Raw genomic sequence first — 10,599 nt, 5'->3', positions numbered from 1 at the left:
AATGAAAACCCATAATGTGTGTCAGGCGAGAACGCCATTCAAATGCATGTAATAGCCAGAACGCACTGTCTCGCCGAAATAAGGCGATTTTCACCAAGTCCATAAAGACAGCTGTAACTTTTGATAGGAGACTCGGACACACATATTTCAGGCTTGGCCTTATAGAATTCAGCATTTCCATGCTGGGGAAATAGGTTTTGCAGCTGTTTGAGCTAAGATTTTCAAGTTATGCACAAAATGAAAACCCATAATGTGTTTCAGGCGAGAACTCCATTCAAATGCATGTAATAGCGAGAACGCACTGTCTCGCCGAAATAAGGCGATTTTCACCAAGTCCATAAAGACAGCTGTAACTTTTGATAGGAGACTCGGACACACATATTTCAGGCTTGGCCTTATAGAATTCAGCATTTCCATGCTGGGGAAATAGGTTTTGCAGCTGTTTGAGCTAAGATTTTCAAGTTATTCACAAAATGAAAACCCATAATGTGTTTCAGGCGAGAAACGCACTGTCTCGCCGAAATAAGGCGATTTTCACCAAGTCCATAAAGACAGCTGTAACTTTTGATAGGAGACTCGGACACACATATTTCAGGCTTGGCCTTATAGAATTCAGCATTTCCATGCTGGGGAAATAGGTTTTGCAGCTGTTTGAGCAAAGATTTTCAAGTTATGCACAAAATGAAAACCCATAATGTGTTTCAGGCGAGAACTCCATTCAAATGCATGTAATAGCCAGAAACGCACTGTCTCGCCGAAATAAGGCGATTTTCACCAAGTCCATAAAGACAGCTGTAACTTTTGATAGGAGACTCGGACACACATATTTCAGGCTTGGCCTTATAGAATTCAGCATTTCCATGCTGGGGAAATAGGTTTTGCAGCTGTTTGAGCTAAGATTTTCAAGTTATTCACAAAATGAAAACCCATAATGTGTTTCAGGCGAGAAACGCACTGTCTCGCCGAAAAATAAGGCGATTTTCACCAAGTCCATAAAGACAGCTGTAACTTTTGATAGGAGACTCGGACACACATATTTCAGGCTTGGCCTTATAGAATTCAGCATTTCCATGCTGGGGAAATAGGTTTTGCAGCTGTTTGAGCAAAGATTTTCAAGTTATTCACAAAATGAAAACCCATAATGTGTTTCAGGCGAGAACTCCATTCAATGCATGTATGTAATAGCCAGAAACGCACTGTCTCGCCGAAATAAGGCGATTTTCACCAAGTCCATAAAGACAGCTGTAACTTTTGATAGGAGACTCGGACACACATATTTCAGGCTTGGCCTTATAGAATTCAGCATTTCCATGCTGGGGAAATAGGTTTTGCAGCTGTTTGAGCTAAGATTTTCAAGTTATGCACAAAATGAAAACCCATAATGTGTTTCAGGCGAGAACTCCATTCAAATGCATGTAATAGCCAGAAACGCACTGTCTCGCCGAAATAAGGCGATTTTCACCAAGTCCATAAAGACAGCTGTAACTTTTGATAGGAGACTCGGACACACATATTTCAGGCTTGGCCTTATAGAATTCAGCATTTCCATGCTGGGGAAATAGGTTTTGCAGCTGTTTGAGCTAAGATTTTCAAGTTATGCACAAAATGAAAACCCATAATGTGTTTCAGGCGAGAACTCCATTCAAATGCATGTAATAGCGAGAACGCACTGTCTCGCGCCGAAATAAGGCGATTTTCACCAAGTCCATAAAGACAGCTGTAACTTTTGATAGGAGACTCGGACACACATATTTCAGGCTTGGCCTTATAGAATTCAGCATTTCCATGCTGGGGAAATAGGTTTTGCAGCTGTTTGAGCTAAGATTTTCAAGTTATTCACAAAATGAAAACCCATAATGTGTTTCAGGCAGGCGAGAAACGCACTGTCTCGCCGAAATAAGGCGATTTTCACCAAGTCCATAAAGACAGCTGTAACTTTTGATAGGAGACTCGGACACACATATTTCAGGCTTGGCCTTATAGAATTCAGCATTTCCATGCTGGGGAAATAGGTTTTGCAGCTGTTTGAGCTAAGATTTTCAAGTTATTCACAAAATGAAAACCCATAATGTGTTTCAGGCGAGAACTCCATTCAAATGCATGTAATAGCCAGAACGCACTGTGTCTCGCCGAAATAAGGCGATTTTCACCAAGTCCATAAAGACAGCTGTAACTTTTGATAGGAGACTCGGACACACATATTTCAGGCTTGGCCTTATAGAATTCAGCATTTCCATGCTGGGGAAATAGGTTTTCCAGCTGTTTGAGCTAAGATTTTCAAGTTATGCACAAAATGAAAACCCATAATGTGTTTCAGGCGAGAACTCCATTCAAATGCATGTAATAGCGAGAACGCACTGTCTCGCCGAAATAAGGCGATTTTCACCAAGTCCATAAAGACAGCTGTAACTTTTGATAGGAGACTCGGACACACATATTTCAGGCTTGGCCTTATAGAATTCAGCATTTCCATGCTGGGGAAATAGGTTTTGCAGCTGTTTGAGCTAAGATTTTCAAGTTATTCACAAAATGAAAACCCATAATGTGTTTCAGGCGAGAAACGCACTGTCTCGCCGAAATAAGGCGATTTTCACCAAGTCCATAAAGACAGCTGTAACTTTTGATAGGAGACTCGGACACACATATTTCAGGCTTGGCCTTATAGAATTCAGCATTTCCATGCTGGGGAAATAGGTTTTGCAGCTGTTTGAGCAAAGATTTTCAAGTTATGCACAAAATGAAAACCCATAATGTGTTTCAGGCGAGAACTCCATTCAAATGCATGTAATAGCCAGAACGCACTGTCTCGCCGAAATAAGGCGATTTTCACCAAGTCCATAAAGACAGCTGTAACTTTTGATAGGAGACTCGGACACACATATTTCAGGCTTGGCCTTATAGAATTCAGCATTTCCATGCTGGGGAAATAGGTTTTGCAGCTGTTTGAGCTAAGATTTTCAAGTTATTCACAAAATGAAAACCCATAATGTGTTTCAGGCGAGAAACGCACTGTCTCGCCGACTGTCGCCGAAATAAGGCGATTTTCACCAAGTCCATAAAGACAGCTGTAACTTTTGATAGGAGACTCGGACACACATATTTCAGGCTTGGCCTTATAGAATTCAGCATTTCCATGCTGGGGAAATAGGTTTTGCAGCTGTTTGAGCAAAGATTTTCAAGTTATTCACAAAATGAAAACCCATAATGTGTTTCAGGCGAGAACTCCATTCAAATGCATGTAATAGCCAGAAACGCACTGTCTCGCCGAAATAAGGCGATTTTCACCAAGTCCATAAAGACAGCTGTAACTTTTGATAGGAGACTCGGACACACATATTTCAGGCTTGGCCTTATAGAATTCAGCATTTCCATGCTGGGGAAATAGGTTTTGCAGCTGTTTGAGCTAAGATTTTCAAGTTATGCACAAAATGAAAACCCATAATGTGTTTCAGGCGAGAACTCCATTCAAATGCATGTAATAGCCAGAAAGCGCTGTGTCTCGCCGAAATAAGGCGATTTTCACCAAGTCCATAAAGACAGCTGTAACTTTTGATAGGAGACTCGGACACACATATTTCAGGCTTGGCCTTATAGAATTCAGCATTTCCATGCTGGGGAAATAGGTTTTGCAGCTGTTTGAGCTAAGATTTTCAAGTTATGCACAAAATGAAAACCCATAATGTGTTTCAGGCGAGAACTCCATTCAAATGCATGTAATAGCGAGAACGCACTGTCTCGCCGAAATAAGGCGATTTTCACCAAGTCCATAAAGACAGCTGTAACTTTTGATAGGAGACTCGGACACACATATTTCAGGCTTGGCCTTATAGAATTCAGCATTTCCATGCTGGGGAAATAGGTTTTGCAGCTGTTTGAGCTAAGATTTTCAAGTTATTCACAAAATGAAAACCCATAATGTGTTTCAGGCGAGAACGCACTGTCTCGCCGAAATAAGGCGATTTTCACCAAGTCCATAAAGACAGCTGTAACTTTTGATAGGAGACTCGGACACACATATTTCAGGCTTGGCCTTATAGAATTCAGCATTTCCATGCTGGGGAAATAGGTTTTGCAGCTGTTTGAGCTAAGATTTTCAAGTTATTCACAAAATGAAAACCCATAATGTGTTTCAGGCAGAAACGCACTGTCTCGCTGAAATAAGGCGATTTTCACCAAGTCCATAAAGACAGCTGTAACTTTTGATAGGAGACTCGGACACACATATTTCAGGCTTGGCCTTATAGAATTCAGCATTTCCATGCTGGGGAAATAGGTTTTGCAGCTGTTTGAGCTAAGATTTTCAAGTTATGCACAAAATGAAAACCCATAATGTGTTTCAGGCGAGAACTCCATTCAAATGCATGTAATAGCCAGAAACGCACTGTCTCGCGAAATAAGGCGATTTTCACCAAGTCCATAAAGACAGCTGTAACTTTTGATAGGAGACTCGGACACACATATTTCAGGCTTGGCCTTATAGAATTCAGCATTTCCATGCTGGGGAAATAGGTTTTGCAGCTGTTTGAGCTAAGATTTTCAAGTTATGCACAAAATGAAAACCCATAATGTGTTTCAGGCGAGAACTCCATTCAAATGCATGTAATAGCGAAACGCACTGTCTCGCCGAAATAAGGCGATTTTCACCAAGTCCATAAAGACAGCTGTAACTTTTGATAGGAGACTCGGACACACATATTTCAGGCTTGGCCTTATAGAATTCAGCATTTCCATGCTGGGGAAATAGGTTTTGCAGCTGTTTGAGCTAAGATTTTCAAGTTATTCACAAAATGAAAACCCATAATGTGTTTCAGGCGAGAACGCACTGTCTCGCCGAAATAAGGCGATTTTCACCAAGTCCATAAAGACAGCTGTAACTTTTGATAGGAGACTCGGACACACATATTTCAGGCTTGGCCTTATAGAATTCAGCATTTCCATGCTGGGGAAATAGGTTTTGCAGCTGTTTGAGCTAAGATTTTCAAGTTATGCACAAAATGAAAACCCATAATGTGTTTCAGGCGAGAACTCCATTCAAATGCATGTAATAGCCAGAAACGCACTGTCTCGCCGAAATAAGGCGATTTTCACCAAGTCCATAAAGACAGCTGTAACTTTTGATAGGAGACTCGGACACACATATTTCAGGCTTGGCCTTATAGAATTCAGCATTTCCATGCTGGGGAAATAGGTTTTGCAGCTGTTTGAGCTAAGATTTTCAAGTTATTCACAAAATGAAAACCCATAATGTGTTTCAGGCGAGAAACGCACTGTCTCGCCGAAATAAGGCGATTTTCACCAAGTCCATAAAGACAGCTGTAACTTTTGATAGGAGACTCGGACACACATATTTCAGGCTTGGCCTTATAGAATTCAGCATTTCCATGCTGGGGAAATAGGTTTTGCAGCTGTTTGAGCTAAGATTTTCAAGTTATTCACAAAATGAAAACCCATAATGTGTTTCAGGCGAGAAACGCACTGTCTCGCGAAATAAGGCGATTTTCACCAAGTCCATAAAGACAGCTGTAACTTTTGATAGGAGACTCGGACACACATATTTCAGGCTTGGCCTTATAGAATTCAGCATTTCCATGCTGGGGAAATAGGTTTTGCAGCTGTTTGAGCTAAGATTTTCAAGTTATTCACAAAATGAAAACCCATAATGTGTTTCAGGCGAGAAGCGCACTGTCTCGCCGAAATAAAGGCGATTTTCACCAAGTCCATAAAGACAGCTGTAACTTTTGATAGGAGACTCGGACACACATATTTCAGGCTTGGCCTTATAGAATTCAGCATTTCCATGCTGGGGAAATAGGTTTTGCAGCTGTTTGAGCAAAGATTTTCAAGTTATTCACAAAATGAAAACCCATAATGTGTTTCAGGCGAGAACTCCATTCAAATGCATGTAATAGCCAGAAACGCACTGTCTCGCCGAAATAAGGCGATTTTCACCAAGTCCATAAAGACAGCTGTAACTTTTGATAGGAGACTCGGACACACATATTTCAGGCTTGGCCTTATAGAATTCAGCATTTCCATGCTGGGGAAATAGGTTTTGCAGCTGTTTGAGCTAAGATTTTCAAGTTATGCACAAAATGAAAACCCATAATGTGTTTCAGGCGAGAACTCCATTCAAATGCATGTAATAGCCAGAAACGCACTGTCTCGCCGAAATAACGCGATTTTCACCAAGTCCATAAAGACAGCTGTAACTTTTGATAGGAGACTCGGACACACATATTTCAGGCTTGGCCTTATAGAATTCAGCATTTCCATGCTGGGGAAATAGGTTTTGCAGCTGTTTGAGCTAAGATTTTCAAGTTATGCACAAAATGAAAACCCATAATGTGTTTCAGGCGAGAACTCCATTCAAATGCATGTAATAGCGAGAACGCACTGTCTCGCCGAAATAAGGCGATTTTCACCAAGTCCATAAAGACAGCTGTAACTTTTGATAGGAGACTCGGACACACATATTTCAGGCTTGGCCTTATAGAATTCAGCATTTCCATGCTGGGGAAATAGGTTTTGCAGCTGTTTGAGCTAAGATTTTCAAGTTATTCACAAAATGAAAACCCATAATGTGTTTCAGGCGTAAAGCGCACTGTCTCGCCGAAATAAGGCGATTTTCACCAAGTCCATAAAGACAGCTGTAACTTTTGATAGGAGACTCGGACACACATATTTCAGGCTTGGCCTTATAGAATTCAGCATTTCCATGCTGGGGAAATAGGTTTTGCAGCTGTTTGAGCTAAGATTTTCAAGTTATTCACAAAATGAAAACCCATAATGTGTTTCAGGCGAGAACGCACTGCGAGAAACGCACTCTCGCTGAAATAAGGCGATTTTCACCAAGTCCATAAAGACAGCTGTAACTTTTGATAGGAGACTCGGACACACATATTTCAGGCTTGGCCTTATAGAATTCAGCATTTCCATGCTGGGGAAATAGGTTTTGCAGCTGTTTGAGCTAAGATTTTCAAGTTATTCACAAAATGAAAACCCATAATGTGTTTCAGGCGAGAACGCACTGTCTCGCTGAAATAAGGCGATTTTCACCAAGTCCATAAAGACAGCTGTAACTTTTGATAGGAGACTCGGACACACATATTTCAGGCTTGGCCTTATAGAATTCAGCATTTCCATGCTGGGGAAATAGGTTTTGCAGCTGTTTGAGCTAAGATTTTCAAGTTATGCACAAAATGAAAACCCATAATGTGTTTCAGGCGAGAACTCCATTCAAATGCATGTAATAGCGAGAACGCACTGTCTCGCCGAAATAAGGCGATTTTCACCAAGTCCATAAAGACAGCTGTAACTTTTGATAGGAGACTCGGACACACATATTTCAGGCTTGGCCTTATAGAATTCAGCATTTCCATGCTGGGGAAATAGGTTTTGCAGCTGTTTGAGCTAAGATTTTCAAGTTATTCACAAAATGAAAACCCATAATGTGTTTCAGGCGAGAAACGCACTGTCTCGCCGAAATAAGGCGATTTTCACCAAGTCCATAAAGACAGCTGTAACTTTTGATAGGAGACTCGGACACACATATTTCAGGCTTGGCCTTATAGAATTCAGCATTTCCATGCTGGGGAAATAGGTTTTGCAGCTGTTTGAGCTAAGATTTTCAAGTTATTCACAAAATGAAAACCCATAATGTGTTTCAGGCGAGAACTCCATTCAAATGCATGTAATAGCCAGAACGCACTGTCTCTCGCCGAAATAAGGCGATTTTCACCAAGTCCATAAAGACAGCTGTAACTTTTGATAGGAGACTCGGACACACATATTTCAGGCTTGGCCTTATAGAATTCAGCATTTCCATGTTGGGGAAATAGGTTTTGCAGCTGTTTGAGCTAAGATTTTCAAGTTATGCACAAAATGAAAACCCATAATGTGTTTCAGGCGAGAACTCCATTCAAATGCATGTAATAGCCAGAAACGCACTGTCTCGCCGAAATAAGGCGATTTTCACCAAGTCCATAAAGACAGCTGTAACTTTTGATAGGAGACTCGGACACACATATTTCAGGCTTGGCCTTATAGAATTCAGCATTTCCATGCTGGGAAAATAGGTTTTGCAGCTGTTTGAGCTAAGATTTTCAAGTTATTCACAAAATGAAAACCCATAATGTGTTTCAGGCGAGAACGCACTGTCTCGCCGAAATAAGGCGATTTTCACCAAGTCCATAAAGACAGCTGTAACTTTTGATAGGAGACTCGGACACACATATTTCAGGCTTGGCCTTATAGAATTCAGCATTTCCATGCTGGGGAAATAGGTTTTGCAGCTGTTTGAGCTAAGATTTTCAAGTTATGCACAAAATGAAAACCCATAATGTGTTTCAGGCGAGAACTCCATTCAAATGCATGTAATAGCCAGAAACGCACTGTCTCGCGAAATAAGGCGATTTTCACCAAGTCCATAAAGACAGCTGTAACTTTTGATAGGAGACTCGGACACACATATTTCAGGCTTGGCCTTATAGAATTCAGCATTTCCATGCTGGGGAAATAGGTTTTGCAGCTGTTTGAGCTAAGATTTTCAAGTTATGCACAAAATGAAAACCCATAATGTGTTTCAGGCGAGAACTCCATTCAAATGCATGTAATAGCCAGAACGCACTGTCTCGCCGAAATAAGGCGATTTTCACCAAGTCCATAAAGACAGCTGTAACTTTTGATAGGAGACTCGGACACACATATTTCAGGCTTGGCCTTATAGAATTCAGCATTTCCATGCTGGGGAAATAGGTTTTGCAGCTGTTTGAGCTAAGATTTTCAAGTTATTCACAAAATGAAAACCCATAATGTGTTTCAGGCGAGAACGCACTGTGTCGCCGAAATAAGGCGATTTTCACCAAGTCCATAAAGACAGCTGTAACTTTTGATAGGAGACTCGGGACACACATATTTCAGGCTTGGCCTTATAGAATTCACATTTCCATGCTGGGGAAATAGGTTTTGCAGCTGTTTGAGCTAAGATTTTCAAGTTATGCACAAAATGAAAACCCATAATGTGTTTCAGGCGAGAACTCCTGTAAATGCATGTAATAGCGAGAAACACTGAGACCAAGTCCATAAAGACAGCTGTAACTTTTGATAGGAGGACACACATATTTCAGGCTTGGCCTTATAGAATTCAGCATTTCCATGCTGGGGAAATAGGTTTTGCAGCTGTTTGAGCTAAGATTTTCAAGTTATGCACAAAATGAAAACCCATAATGTGTTTCAGGCGAGAACTCCATTCAAATGCATGTAATAGCGAGAAACGCACTGTCTCGCTGAAATAAGGCGATTTTCACCAAGTCCATAAAGACAGCTGTAACTTTTGATAGGAGACTCGGACACACATATTTCAGGCTTGGCCTTATAGAATTCAGCATTTCCATGCTGGGGAAATAGGTTTTGCAGCTGTTTGAGCTAAGATTTTCAAGTTATGCACAAAATGAAAACCCATAATGTGTTTCAGGCGAGAACTCCATTCAAATGCATGTAATAGCGAGAAACGCACTGTCTCGCTGAAATAAGGCGATTTTCACCAAGTCCATAAAGACAGCTGTAACTTTTGATAGGAGACTCGGACACACATATTTCAGGCTTGGCCTTATAGAATTCAGCATTTCCATGCTGGGGAAATAGGTTTTGCAGCTGTTTGAGCTAAGATTTTCAAGTTATGCACAAAATGAAAACCCATAATGTGTTTCAGGCGAGAACTCCATTCAAATGCATGTAATAGCCAGAACGCACTGTCTCGCCGAAATAAGGCGATTTTCACCAAGTCCATAAAGACAGCTGTAACTTTTGATAGGAGACTCGGACACACATATTTCAGGCTTGGCCTTATAGAATTCAGCATTTCCATGCTGGGGAAATAGGTTTTGCAGCTGTTTGAGCTAAGATTTTCAAGTTATTCACAAAATGAAAACCCATAATGTGTTTCAGGCGAGAACTCCATTCAAATGCATGTAATACAGAACGCACTGTCTCGCGAAATAAGGCGATTTTCACCAAGTCCATAAAGACAGCTGTAACTTTTGATAGGAGACTCGGACACACATATTTCAGGCTTGGCCTTATAGAATTCAGCATTTCCATGCTGGGGAAATAGGTTTTGCAGCTGTTTGAGCTAAGATTTTCAAGTTATTCACAAAATGAAAACCCATAATGTGTTTCAGGCGAAACGCACTGTCTCACTGTCTACGCCGAAATAAGGCGATTTTCACCAAGTCCATAAAGACAGCTGTAACTTTTGATAGGAGACTCGGACACACATATTTCAGGCTTGGCCTTATAGAATTCAGCATTTCCATGCTGGGGAAATAGGTTTTGCAGCTGTTTGAGCTAAGATTTTCAAGTTATTCACAAAATGAAAACCCATAATGTGTTTCAGGCGAGAACTCCATTCAAATGCATGTAATAGCGAGAAACGCACTGTCTCGCTGAAATAAGGCGATTTTCACCAAGTCCATAAAGACAGCTGTAACTTTTGATAGGAGACTCGGACACACATATTTCAGGCTTGGCCTTATAGAATTCAGCATTTCCATGCTGGGGAAATAGGTTTTGCAGCTGTTTGAGCTAAGATTTTCAAGTTAT

This window comes from Oreochromis aureus, linkage group 14 (assembly GCF_013358895.1).
Source record: "Oreochromis aureus strain Israel breed Guangdong linkage group 14, ZZ_aureus, whole genome shotgun sequence".
NCBI classification, from domain to species: Eukaryota; Metazoa; Chordata; class Actinopteri; order Cichliformes; family Cichlidae; genus Oreochromis; species Oreochromis aureus.
Note: the sequence above shows the minus strand (reverse complement) of the source record.